Genomic DNA, 14,601 nt, shown 5'->3' on the forward strand with positions numbered 1-14,601 from the left:
GAGTTGATTTCCATCAGTTTATCAGAACATTGCAGTATTTTTAGTATTTTCTGTGAAGGAGAATTACATTTTATGTATTTGATTTAATACTTCTATATATACATATAAATATAATTTATATATTCTGTATGTATGTGTATGTGTATATATATATATATAATATATAATATATATATAATATATATATATATATAATATATATATATATATATATATATATATATATTATATATATATATATATATTTTTATATATATATATATATATAATTATATATATATATATATATATATATATATATATATATATATAAATATATATATATTATTTTAGTGAATATTATTGCATTGTTAATGTTATAGGGAAGTGCCTCCCAATCCAAGTTGCAGCATAGCCTCTATGCTGGGGTGTACACAAGTACCATAGTTGTGCATTAATGGCATGTACACAATCTGGGTTGAGTGTGTGGGTAGGGAATTCTTCTCAATAACATTGGGGTACTTTTTGAAGACTGCACAACTCTCGTGTCAGCGAACATGTTGAAGAATGTCTAGTTCCTGGTGGCAACTCTGGTGTGGTGGTTAGGGTCTCACAGTGAGAAGTTTAGTGAAGCTGTCCGTGCCATCACAATAGTCTGCCTCTATATTAGTTTTAAGTATTGGACCGTTTTATGTCCTTAAAAATTGGCTCTATTTTTGAGCAGATTATGGAATCCACTTCTCTGTTTTAGGAGGGCTTAAAATACATCTAACAAGAATGCATTGTTTATTACAGAATGCTTGTACAATACTGAAACTTCAAAAACCTAAAATGGTTTGTTCTGCCATGCAATTCAATACATACTAGTGTATTTAAAATTGTTCTACTGTTAATACGTTACATTTGAGAAAGAAACTTATTCAAATATTTATTAAAAATTACATGACAAAGTTTGTAGAAACCCTTGTGACAAGGATCAGAACTTTAATGATCATTTTTTGTTTATCCCAGAACCAGTGGACAGCTGTGTGAGGTTATAGATATTGGTGCATGTTTCGCCACCAGTGGTCATCCGAGTTCCAAAGCTAGTCACTCATCTGTCAGGGCTCACCAAGCTGCTAAAACATTATTTGTTGGTTAAATTATAGTTTTGTCTGTTTATTATCAATAAACTATATGTAATATATATAAGCATGTGTGTGTCTGAGTGTGTACTTGCCTAGATGTGCTTGCAGGGTCGAGCTAGGCTTGTAATCCCACTAGAACTTCTGAACATTCCTTCTGAATGTTCTCAGATTAATGCAATGATCATTTCTCCTGCTTTTATCATATTTACATTTAAAACTTTGAATTGAATTAGCTTCAACGACTTCTACATCTAACCTATTCCACTTATTGAGAGCTGTAACACCGAAAAAGTTCTTTTGGATGTCTCCGACTCATTTGCATCTCGAGTTTCCATCTATGGCTCCTCATTCTACTCTTCCTAGCTTTTAACATTGCTCCTTTGTCTACCTTGTTAGTTTCCATTATAATCTTATATGTTTTTATCATGTCCCCACTATCTCTCCTTTATTCCCATGTGGTAAGGTCCAGTTCTCTCAGTCTTTCCTTATAGCTTAAATCTTTCATCTCAGGAATGAGTCTCTTCATATCTTTGGAACTTTTCTAGTTCTTGTCCTTTTCAGATGAGGGTTTCATGCTGGGGATGTATATACTAGAGTTGGTCTCATCTACGCTGTATATAGGGCCCGGAAAGCCCCTTTGTCCAACTTTCTGTAGGATAAACGGATGTTGGCCAGTATGCCATATTGCAGATGTTATTCTGCTAATGTGAGTTTCTAGCATCAGATTGCGGGTAATGTCCACTCCCAGGTTTTTATCCCAGGAAGCTGGTGGCTGAGCGGACAGAACACTGGACACGTGATGCTGTGGTCCCGGGTTCGATCCCGGGCACCGGCGAGAAGCTATGGGCAGAGTTTCTTTCACCCTGATGCTCCTGTTGCCTAGCAGTAAATAGGTACCTGGGAGTTAGTCATCTGTCACGGGCTGCTTCCTGGGGATGGAGGCCTGGTCGAGGACCGGGCCGCAGGGACACTAAAGTCCCGAAAACATCTCAAGATAACCATCATTTTCTAATGGAAGAATCTGTCTTCCCTTCATCCTATACTGCTGTACTGGCCTTCGCACTTCTGTTCAAGTCCTAATAATTTTTTATTTGGCTGGTTTAAACTCTAGCAGGCATGTTTCAGACACATTTCTGGTATGTGTGTATGTAATTACCTAAGTGTAGTTAGAGGATGAGAGCTACGCTCAAGGTGTCCCGTCTTCCCAGCACTCGTTGTTGTATAACGCTTTGAAACTACTGAAGGTTTTGGCCTCCACCACCTTCTTTCTTACTTAGCTTCTTCCAGCTGTCTACCAATCTGCAAAAGAAAATTTTCTAATATTTTTTTTACCACCTTTGTTTCCTTAGCTCTTAGCTTGAATCTGTGCCATCTTGTTCTTGAATTTACTGGTTTCAGAAATTCCTCTTTGTCAATTTGGTCGATTCCTGTTATTATTTTGTAAGTGGTGATCATATCACCTCTATTGTGTGGTAGTTTTATGTAGCTCTTTGCATAGTGTGTTTTACTAATGACACAGTTATGTACATAAATATTATAATTTCTAAAAATATGAGACGCTAAACAAAAGATTGCTTAGTCCATTCAAAGATGTGTTGTTAATAATGTACAAAAGAACTCATTTAGTTTTTCATTCGTGGTTAGCCTTGAGCACATACTGTACTCCACCACATTGTGATAAATTTATTGCAGTAAAACTATGCAGTCATCAGTACATCAACAAATACTGGCATTGGTAGCATGAGAACATATTGAAGCTGTACAAAGTGAGTTCCCATCAAATGGCTTCAATATTCTCTCATAGATGTATCACACTGTGGTTTCATTGTGAATTGATAACATATCAATATTGGTAATGACAATACATCAACAAATATTGGTAAGATAAGCTATTCAATAATTATAAAATATCAATAAATATTTATGTAACCAACAGTACAGGTGCGGCTAGAAATGACACCATTCTCTAGCTGTTTAATCTCACCAGCTGTTCACTGTAAATTTTCTACATGTAACATCTACATGTAAATTATTGTTAGAGCTTTAAGTGGAGACTATTTACAAAAGGTGATATATCGAGAGGTTGGCAGTACTATATAGTGGCAGGACAGCTATCTCCCTGATGTTAGCATGTTGCACATGTACTATTACGATTATATTAATCAATACTCTCATGTATTTTGACCATCAATAAATAACTCATGTCAATTTTGAAATTTTGTTTTTGTTTTGCCTTTCCTGTGCAGTGAGGTTTTGTTCTTTGTCTGGGATGGGAAGCTAATATAATGCCCGGCCACTGTAGAACGGTTACTATAGTACCAGGTGCCCATGGTATGGTTACTCTAGTACCAGGTGCCCATGGTATGGTTACTCTAGTACCAGGTGCCCATGGTATGGTTACTCTAGTACCAGGCCACCATGGTATGGTTACTCTAGTACCAGGCCACCATGGTATGGTTACTCTAGTACCAGGCCACCATGGTATGGTTACTCTAGTACCAGGCCACCATGGTATGGTTACTCTAGTATCAGGAGGCCACCATGGTATGGTTACTCTAGTATCAGGAGGCCACCATGGTATGGTTACTCTAGTACCAGGCCACCATGGTATGGTTACTCTAGTATCAGGAGGCCACCATGGTATGGTTACTCTAGTACCAGGAGGGTACTCTAGTACTCTAGTACCGAGTGAGCCAGTCGGCCGAGCAGACAGCATGCTGGACTTGTGATCCTGTGGTCCTGGGTTTGATCCCAGGTGCCGGCGAGAAACAATGGGCAGAGTTTCTTTAACCCTATACCCCTGTTACCTAGCAGTAAATAGGTACCTGGGTGTTAGTCATCTGTCACGGGCTGCTTCCTGGGGGTGGAGGCCTGGTCGAGGACCGGGCCGCGGGGACACTAAAAATCCCCGAAATCATCTCAAGATAACCAGGCCACCATGGTATGGTTACTCTAGTACCAGGCCCCCATGGTATGGTTACTCTAGTACCAGACCACCATGGTGGCCTGGTACTATATAAGGAGACTGAGGTCTTTCACCAGTTTATGAGAATGGACGAAGCAGTAGGACTCCCCTGTTAAAAAAAGGGAAGCACTGCTGGGGACGATGCACCCTTCCTGCACTAGCCCATGCTCAGCCTGGCTGCCCTGGTAGGTGGTATCCATTTCTTGGTTCCAGGCCATAGACTTTTTTTTTAAACTGCATGACATATGGAAACCGAAATGACCTCTCTAACCCAGATTCATGGGGTGGGCGACCAGGCTCCTGAGTCGGACTGTGATGGAAGACCGGGCTCTGTAGCCCCCTCTCCCTAACAATGGGACTAGACCAGACTACTTTCCCACCCCCCTGCTCCCCTCCCTCTGCTGTGGTACTGCTTGGGGTGTCGAGCCCCCCCCCCCCCCAGTGGTGACTACCTCGTCTCCTTGCACGGCTCCATCTCTCATTGTGACTACTACGTCTTTTACCCCCTCTGGGGGTTCTCAACGCCGACCTAGCCACCGCTTAGCCGTATTGTCCTGCATTGAGGAGCCCCCTGTCAGGGTCTCCAAAAATGCTCGGTTAAAGCCAGTGTTGGCACTGTTATCCTCCCGCACCATGTTGCGACTGGTGTTAGGGACCTGAAAGATTGTCACGAGGATATTAAACATATCCTTGAAGCACAACGTCATTCTGTCCTCCACGTTGATACGTTCACTCTACCCCCTCATGGACGTCGTCGCCAGCCTCTTCGCCAGCCACTTTCAATAGCAGAACCCTTCCGCCTTCTGTAATTATTGCTGGTACCAGATGCTCTGTTCAGGAGTACATTCCCTCTCCTAGGTTTTGTAATAAGTGCTGGAAACTCGGGCATGGTACCCTCAAATGCACAAGTGTGGTATCTTTTATGCCCCATGTGCGGGGACTCTGATCACTCTAAAGCTGAGTGCTCTTCTTCCCAGGCTCGCTGCCTCAACTGCGGTGACGCCCATCCCTACCCGCAAGTGTATACACTACAAATTTGAGGAAGCCATCCTCAATTTGAAGCACTGCGATCGTTTGTCTTTTCCTGGGGCAAGGTGCCAAGTCCGCCGTAACTCTTCGTCACTAACGTATCTTATGCTCGTGTTCTACGTTCCATCTCTCCTCGCCCTTCCCTCCTTTCTCAGTCTCACAAGTGCTTCCAGGCCTTAGACCCGGACACACCAACCTCCACCTCATCTGCTCCCTTACGTTCTGAACCACGGTTTCCTCCAGGTTCTCCATCTGGTATTTCCCTCCTTCCTTCCCAGTCTGCCGTGTATCTTGTGTCTTCTTTCCCATCTCCCCCCGATCCTTCTTCCCAGCCCTCCCTTTGTCCCTTGACAATCAACGCTGCCTGTCTGTCCAGGCAGTTGTCCATCATCCTCCCAGCAATCTTCTTGTTTGCTCCCGTTCTCCTCCTGTTGAGACTATGGAGGCTGTCACCCAGTACGCTGTTGCTGGCACACTTGTCTCGTTAAGTCAGAAGCGTAAGCCTGACTCCTCTCCTTCTCCTCCCCAGCAGGTAAGAAGGCGTGGCTTACTTCCCACCCTCTGACTCCAACTTTAACACTGCATCCCCTCCCATTTCAGTGGTCGAGCCCTCTGTCCCGACTATGTTGCTTCCCTTAGCCCTCGATGCTCTCTCAGTTGCTGCCCTTGTTGTGGTGCACTCCCGTTTCTAACCCCTTCCCCCTGATTGCCTTGACCGCTCCTCTCCATTTCCTCCTCGGCTCCGGACCCTGTCCGTCCACCCACTCCCTCGCCTCCATCGTCTTTGCTAAATTTACCTTTGCCCCCTAACCCTGATCTCACTGATCCGGTCTTGATCTTCTTTAATATACTGTGTTCATCTTTACATTTGTCTCCTCATTGTGCTCTCTTGCTGTTCTTCCTCCTTTGGATAATGTATATTTTTAATGGAATATTCGTGGATTTTATGCCAACTTCCATGAACTCCAACTTTTGATAACACAGTTTTCACCACTTTGTGTATGTCCCCAGGAGCCGATGCTTGGTGCTCGTCCTGGTCGCTTTCGTGGTTATTCCTTTCTCCCCCCCCCCCCCTCCAGCTCCTGCTGGGGCCCGTAATTCTACTGCCTTCTTGATTTGTACTGATATTTCCTTCATCCCCCTACTTTTTCCGTCGCCTCTCCAATGTTCTGTGGCCCATATCTTTGTGAGTAAATGATATTCGGTCTGTTCAATTTATCTCCCTCCAAATGTCCCGCTTTCCCTTCCTGATCTTATGCGCTTGTTGGACTCCTTACCAGAACCTGTGCTCCTGTTGGGTGATTTCAACTGTCGGTCTGGGGTGATGCTCTGACAAACACCCGGCGCTGCCTTCTCGAACCGTTTGTCCTCTCTTCTTCTCTGTCTCTTCTGAATTCTGGTGAATCCACTTACGTGGATACCCACACTCGCACCCTTTCCTGTCTTGATCTTTCTCTCTGCTCGTCTTCTCTTTACTTAAATTTCACATGGCGGGTTCTTGATGACCTACATAACAGTGACCATTTTCCAAATCCTTGTCTCCTTTTTCTCTTTTCACCCTCCCCCTCTCCTTTCCTAGGCGGCAGTTTGCCAAAGCCTGATTGTAATCTACTTACCCTCCATACTACTCTTTCTGACCTCTCCGCTTTGCCCATCCCACCAGCCCCTCCTTTTTCATGACACCATATTCGATGCTGCCCTCCCCTCTATCTCTCGCTCTCCCTCCCGGGGCTCGTGGAAGTGTGTTCCCTGGTGGAATGCGGACTGTGCTCGGGCTGTCCGGTGTAAGCGTGCAGCCTGGAAGAAACACCGACGCCGGCAAACGGCTGATTCTTTTATTTTCTTCCGGAAAGCGAGTGCGGTGGCTCGTAGGACCATCTGTAGAGCTAAATGTGAGAGTTGGAAATCTTGTTTCCACCATTAATTCTGATACTCCTTGTGGTGTTGTGTGTTGCTGGGGAAGTCTTGATTGTAGGGTTGATATAAAGCCATTGCTTGGTTACAGACTTCAATACATGACTAGCAGCTTCCAAGCTTGGCGGGCGTCCTGTACGCCTTCTGTTGTTTACATACCGCTGGCGTATGAAACGCAGCACATACAAATGATGGTGCTGTTTGCTATGAACATGACATCCCTCCTTTTCTTTAAAATGAATGAATAAAGGATGTCTACCATATGCTTGTAGCACAAAGCAAAGTTAATGATACAAAGTAAGTTATTAACATATCAAAAGATGTTGCATACATTTTCTGATCAGGGGAAGGAAGACACCAACAGTATGGGGGCTTATTTATTACGTAGTAGAAGTGTAACACTGTAAAAGTGTTTGGGTTAGTTTATTTAAAATATATATAGAATATGAGTCACAGACAGGGATTTGGAAAGGCGCCAAGTTGTCGGCGGAGATCTCACACCTCTAACCGTTAATGACCTCAAGTGACCTGAGGTCAGATCATGAGAATTTCACCTTGCTTCCGCTAAGCTCTTAATTGTAGTCTGGTAGCCTTCAAACAAGCCGACGTTTAAGGAGTGGCTTGGTAGTGCCGGAGGCTATCTATTTGTGGGCGGAGTTAGCTACTAGGTTCCCCAATATAAACTCGGAGAGCTATCCAGAAAGGAGCATTAATCAAGAGAACAGCAGACGATCAGAGCAGGGAGGCTGTCGGCCGGCAGGGCGGGAGTCTCTGTCAACTACAGACCCCCCCCCCTCTCTATTCAACTTAGACTCAGTCCTCGGTGAGTGAACATTTAGGTGACTTGGTCGTGTTTTACAAGTGTTGTGTGACGATCAGGGGCAGTCAAGTTGTAGGGTTCTCGAATTCTTGGATGATGACTCACTTTAAATATTAAACTGGAACATTTTAATTGAATTGCTAAATTATGATACTTCATGGGAAATATAATTATGAATTTATTATTTAAATTGTGTTTAACTTTGTTCCCTAGAGATTTTGAGTTGAGGTGAGAAAGCCTCGGTGGTTACTAGATTCAAGATATTAATGAGTACTTGTTTGGAGTTGATACATGGTACAGAGGGAACATACTAATAATGAACTCATGATAACATTTTGAGAATTTTGTGATACAGACAAGTTCCATTCCTTGTCTTGTATGTAATGATCATGAATGGATGGTGGCAGCATTTCGTCTTCTACTATCTACTCTTCTACGTCTACTTTCTACTCTTCTACTACTACCTATCTATTCCTCTCCCTCCACCCCTCTCTGAACTCTCACTTTCAACTAATGACCCTCCTCGCTCCTCCCACCTCTCTACCTCTCACCCCAAACCCTCACTAATCACTTCACTATTCATTTCTTTCCTTTCGTTTCCTCTTATACGGTTGTGGCAATGATTCTGTATTCTAGAGTTCTCTCTAGAGTTTCGGGTAACTGATCCAGTTACGACGCCTTGTAGTCTTAGCACCTAGGTAGTCGAATACCTAGGTTACAAGGTGTTGAACGAGAGAGGCTGCCTTAGGAACTCTGGGAGTGCTCTAGAATAGTTAGCTAACTGAGGACGGGATAACGGACTAGAGAGAGCTGTTTCCCCCGGCCTCGTTAGTTAACTGGGGGGTGGAATAATGGACTAGATAGAGCTACACCCCCCACCCCCCGTTACAATGTTGGCAGCGGTGTTGAACAATGTTTATGTTGGTGTTCTTTTGAACATTGTTCAGTCCCACGTGTCTTTTTGCCGCTCAGGCGCTATCAGGGAGATCTTGACAGGTGTTTACTTTCGCGATTTAGCGAGTTTTCAGGTTAGGAGATTGTGATTCTCTGGTGTTGTGGTTTAGCGATTTTGTGAGTTTTGTGGTGTTCAGGGAATGTTCACCAGAACTTGCGTGTGTAGTGATTTATGTTAGTAATAATATTTGGCGATTTGGGAACTTAGCGGTGTTGGTAGTGCAGGTCAGCTGAGTGTGACAGGTGACCTCGCATGTCCCACGGGGACACCCAGCCACCGCTGGTCTCCAGGTCAGTGGGGAGTGGCAGGTGTAGTTTTTAAATAGTTTAAGTAGTGGTTCTGCTCAGATTATTGCGATCGACTGTTTTACTCCATTTGAACGCAATAACCCGAGGTGTACTGGTCTTGTACAGCATACTAGGGGGAGGCTTAGTATGTCAGTAGACTTCACGTTGGGGACGCTCGACGTTAGATAGTCTGGTCACAGGGGTGGCAACAGTTTGGGGTTGTTGACCGGCGGAGAAGCTAGGGAGACACTCTGGGTCACGTAGGTGGCTGTAGGTTAAGGGTGGGAGTAATGGTTAATTATGTACTTAAGATTAGGAACGGTACAGTTAAGTTTAGGCTAGTGTTTTGTCTATTAGTGTTGTTTTTTTGTGAAAAGTTAAAGGTAGTGATGACCTTATTCTCTCTTCTCTAAACTTTACTCAGTTACTGTTTTATGTTCCACCAAGTCAATATCATTCAGTGTTAATTGGATTATTTTAAAAATTTAAGTGTAGTTGTTGCCAGGAGGAGAGCGGTATGACTAGACTGTGTAACCCTATACAAACTACAGGGTCACATAACATATCTTGGGAGCACGATATTGTCGCCTTTCTGTTCACCCACAGGTGGGAGCCAGAAGAGAGGAGAGACGCACATACAAAAGAGGGAGACGGCTGCTGTGTACCACACTCACGGGCGTTAATCACCACCACCACGACCAGCCCACTACCTGGAGGTCACGGCTCCACCACCATCACCACCCCAGGGGACCCCAAGATGCAGCCCTCTCGGTCAGTCAACATTGGTCTACCCAGTGGACCCCAGGTCGTTCTGCAGACGACCCCAGACGACCCAGTAATGATGGAAGAGGAGCAATAACGACTCCAGTCTGTCCCACCAACATCGGTCTACCCAGGATGGACCCCAGGACGGACAGACCCCCAATGGACCCCAGGTCGCTTGTCTAAGACCCATGGGAGGAGGAAGAGAGAAGAGAAGAGAAGAAGAGAGAAGAGAAGAAGAAGAGAAGAAGAAAGAAGAAAGAAGAAGAGAAGAAAGAAGAAAGAAGAAAGAAGAAAGAGAGAGAAGAAATAGAGAGAAGAAAGAAGAGAAGATAAGACAAGCTGAGTGAGACACGATGCCTCGTGTCCCTTGCTGGTATCAGCATCATTGCAGGGAGCGTAATTGCAAGACAGGATCGGTTGCCTTAACTGGCCGCCCCTCCTGCAAGCATGTTGCTCTGTTGAGTGATTCATCCTGTGTCATGCGGACTTGATGTGGCTGTCAGAAGTAGCTCTCTGAAGGAGGCGTGCTGGAGCAACAGGGAGGAAGAAGAGTAGGATGGGATTTCTACTGTTGGCAACTATATGAAGGTCTCGAAACTTGTAGTCCCTATAGCTGTGAAGAACCCCAATATACGTCTCTCATGGTGACTGACGTAGGGCCAATTACAGATCAGCTGGGACAACCGAATTCCACGGTCCTGTGCGCAGTTCAAGTAGTAACGGCTTTCGGGTTGACCAAGTGTTGTTGTGCGTTAACGACGGAGAAGCGACGGAGGCAGTTGTGTTGAAGAAATGTGGTACAGGATTATCTACAAGACCAAGCAGTGACGTCGCCCAGCCAGAGACAATGGACGTCTGTCTACATATTTCATTTTTTAGAGTAGGATGATGTATATTTGTTTAGCTAGGATGTATTCTTTTCGTTAATAAAGTTGTCGCACACAGCTAGCTTGCTTTAGCAGTGTTGCAAAAACTTTATTTTCGGGGAGAAGGGGAGATGTAACACTGTAAAAGTGTTTGGGTTAGTTTATTTAAAATATATATAGAATATGAGTCACAGACAGGGATTTGGAAAGGCGCCAAGTTGTCGGCGGAGATCTCACACCTCTAACCGTTAATGACCTCAAGTGACCTGAGGTCAGATCATGAGAATTTCACCTTGCTTCCGCTAAGCTCTTAATTGTAGTCTGGTAGCCTTCAAACAAGCCGACGTTTAAGGAGTGGCTTGGTAGTGCCGGAGGCTATCTATTTGTGGGCGGAGTTAGCTACTAGGTTCCCCAATATAAACTCGGAGAACTATCCAGAAAGGAGCATTAATCAAGAGAACAGCAGACGATCAGAGCAGGGAGGCTGTCGGCCGGCAGGGCGGGAGTCTCTGTCAACTACAGACCCCCCCCCCCCCCTCTCTATTCAACTTAGACTCAGTCCTCGGTGAGTGAACATTTAGGTGACTTGGTCGTGTTTTACAAGTGTTGTGTGACGATCAGGGGCAGTCAAGTTGTAGGGTTCTCGAATTCTTGGATGATGACTCACTTTAAATATTAAACTGGAACATTTTAATTGAATTGCTAAATTATGATACTTCATGGGAAATATAATTATGAATTTATTATTTAAATTGTGTTTAACTTTGTTCCCTAGAGATTTTGAGTTGAGGTGAGAAAGCCTCGGTGGTTACTAGATTCAAGATATTAATGAGTACTTGTTTGGAGTTGATACATGGTACAGAGGGAACATACTAATAATGAACTCATGATAACATCTTTTGAGAATTTTGTGATACAGACAAGTTCCATTCCTTGTCTTGTATGTAATGATCATGAATGGATGGTGGCAGCATTTCGTCTTCTACTATCTACTCTTCTACGTCTACTTTCTACTCTTCTACTACTACCTATCTATTCCTCTCCCTCCACCCCTCTCTGAACTCTCACTTTCAACTAATGACCCTCCTCGCTCCTCCCACCTCTCTACCTCTCACCCCAAACCCTCACTAATCACTTCACTATTCATTTCTTTCCTTTCGTTTCCTCTTATACGGTTGTGGCAATGATTCTGTATTCTAGAGTTCTCTCTAGAGTTTCGGGTAACTGATCCAGTTACGACGCCTTGTAGTCTTAGCACCTAGGTAGTCGAATACCTAGGTTACAAGGTGTTGAACGAGAGAGGCTGCCTTAGGAACTCTGGGAGTGCTCTAGAATAGTTAGCTAACTGAGGACGGGATAACGGACTAGAGAGAGCTGTTTCCCCCGGCCTCGTTAGTTAACTGGGGGGTGGAATAATGGACTAGATAGAGCTACACCCCCCCACCCCCCGTTACAGAAGTACAGGTAAATAATTTCTTCATTAGTAAAACAGGCATCTAAGTAAGTCTTAACAATTGTATAACATAGCCGTGGCTAACTCAAAGTACACAGAAACAACTTAAATTGTACAGCCGTAGTAAAATAAAAGTAATCTTATAGCCTAGTAACAAACTCTGCAGAAACCTAATGGCCTATTGTCTAGAATTAGCGGTGAGGAGAATGTAACATAAATCTAACTCTAAGTATAACAGTCAGAACACCATGAGTAAATATAAGTGAACAACATAACATAATGCTAAACCCTAGCTGGAAAATGGAAAATAATCAGGCGGCAGAAAATTACATAGAGACTGGAAAAGCCTGATATGAATTTGTAGAAGAAAATAACCCCAGGCCAGAGGCCGTGCCGCCAAGGAATAAGGAGAAAGAATTTCCTGACTTAAGGTAGGGCTTACTAGTAGAATGGCTGTAAAGTCAAAGTAGTAGCTGCGGACAGCGGAACACTTGGGGACCGGCGCTGTACCCCCCCCCCCCCCCCGAAGGGCGAGTGCCCACTGGCCGCGAGGGAAAACCTCAGGGTGGCAGAGCAACTTCGGCTACCCAACTAGGAAGTAAAAGTCACTCTTCCACCTGCCGACCGCCATTAGCGCCGTTCGGCAAGCCCTTCTAGAGGCGGCTGAGGGCCCCGCCAAGTCCAAAGAATGAGGGGCGTAACCAGTTGGAGTCAAGCCTAGCTCTTCGAGCCCCTAACCTGTGGGTGGCGACGGGGGCGCTGCTCCTGGGTGGATTCGTCGTGGGGCCGTGCTGGAGGACATGGGCTGTAGGCAGGGTTCCTCCTTCGGCAGCGCGGGCAGTAGTGCTTGAATGAACATGAGGTGAAAGTGCAGCCCGGTCCCCCCCGAGTGGTAAGCGAAGCAGTAGCCTGAGGGGAGCCCTGCTACCCGGGCGCTAGAGAGAGTAAGGGCTGCCGGTCGCCACGTCAACTAAGCAGCGGCCTGGGTGAGGTGTTGCACAGAGTGAAATTACAAGTCCAGCCTGTAGTCCAACCATGAACAGCCCGACCTCTCCCTGTCCCACCTGAAGGCCTTGTCGTACCACATCCAGTCGCCTTTGAGGGTCGTCTTCATGGTCTTCACGTAACGTGCATAGGTGTACAGCGCCTGGGCCTCCGCTGGGTGCTTCTCGACGTAGATAGTCGCGTAAATGTTGAGGCCATGCGCCCACTGGTCCAGCGTCAGGGGTGGCTGCTTCTTACCAGCCGCCTGGGCGTCAGGGTTTGGCGCAGAGTGGGACTCTAAAGATCTTGCTTCCCATTCGTAGGCAAGCAATTGCCTGAGGTCCACATACTTGTTTTCCCAGACCTTCTCCCGAAGGGCCTGTGGGACGTGCACGCCCAAGAGTGGGATGCTGTAGCCCGGGGTCGCCCGGAGTTGCCCCGGCCCGGGGCTAGTAAGAGGGGGAGGGGGCGCTCTCTCTTTGGGGGACTCATTGTAAGAAGACAGACTGGAGGAGCTCGCACGTCGCCTCGACGTATGTCCCCTGGCCCTGGTCCGTGGGCGACGGTCGGTGGGGAGGCAGGACGGCTGTGGCAGCCGCGGCAGGGTCGGCCTCGGTGGTCCCCATGCCCAGAAAGCTTGTGACATGAGAGGGCTCCCGAGCCTGCGCGATGAGCGCCTGCAGCATCGTCCATTCGTCGGCCGAAAGGGGTGGAGGCTGCGACGCTGTGCCACCCGCCGCTTTGCCAGCAGGGGCCTTCTGGGAAGTGTGATCGCCATCCGTATCCGAGCCGCCCGAGGAGGCCCCCAAGGAGGGGGAGGCGAAACAGGTGGATTTCGTCCTGGCCGGCTGCGTCCTAGCTCGCACCACTGCACTGTTGTCCTAGCTCGCACCACTGCACTGTTGTCCTCGCATCGACGTCGCCCGAGCCCTCTTCCGTGTTGCAGTTGCTGCGTGTTCCGGCTTCTCGCCACTGCGGAAAGATGAAAAGTAAGCATCGGTAGGACTAACGGGGGAAAAAAAAAGCTGGCAGGGAGACCCAGCTGCCGCACCAGCAAACGTCACATACATAAGTAAACAAATGCAAAGGTAAAATTAAGTTACCATAGTGGGTGAGAATAACGGACAGATAACCAAAGCTTGATAAGGGCTGGAGAGGAACTGACGAAGGAGGAGAGCAACAGCAGCAAGGAGCGCGGAGCCTAGGCACGCCCCCGAACCGGGCGGCAGGAGGGGGGGGGGCCGTGAGGCTGGAGATGAAACGACAATAACAGGGAAGTGAGAAGAGAAACGTCGCTTAACGGCAACTGACAGAAAAAGCAGGACCAAGCCCGAGGAAAGGGCTTAAATACTTAAGAACAAAGGAATAGTTGACATTAAAGAGTCCTTTAAATAGAATCTTTTCTTTAAATATGATCTTTTCTAAGATCAGATATTATGTACCACGCCCTGCCCTGG

At 46.0% G+C, this 14,601-nt stretch overlaps 1 long non-coding RNA gene across 1 annotated transcript in view; it reads left to right on the forward strand.

The window, feature by feature from the left end:
- The window catches only part of LOC138364614 (uncharacterized), a 17,688-nt gene extending 14,366 nt beyond the window's left edge, over positions 1 to 3,322 (forward strand). Inside the window, exon 2 of the long non-coding RNA XR_011228482.1 lies at positions 991 to 3,322. This is a non-coding gene — a long non-coding RNA (uncharacterized lncRNA). The remainder of the gene's footprint in view (positions 1 to 990) is intronic.
- Positions 3,323 to 14,601: the final 11,279 nt, after the last annotated feature.

This window comes from Procambarus clarkii, chromosome 14 (assembly GCF_040958095.1).
Source record: "Procambarus clarkii isolate CNS0578487 chromosome 14, FALCON_Pclarkii_2.0, whole genome shotgun sequence".
NCBI lineage: Eukaryota > Metazoa > Arthropoda > Malacostraca > Decapoda > Cambaridae > Procambarus > Procambarus clarkii.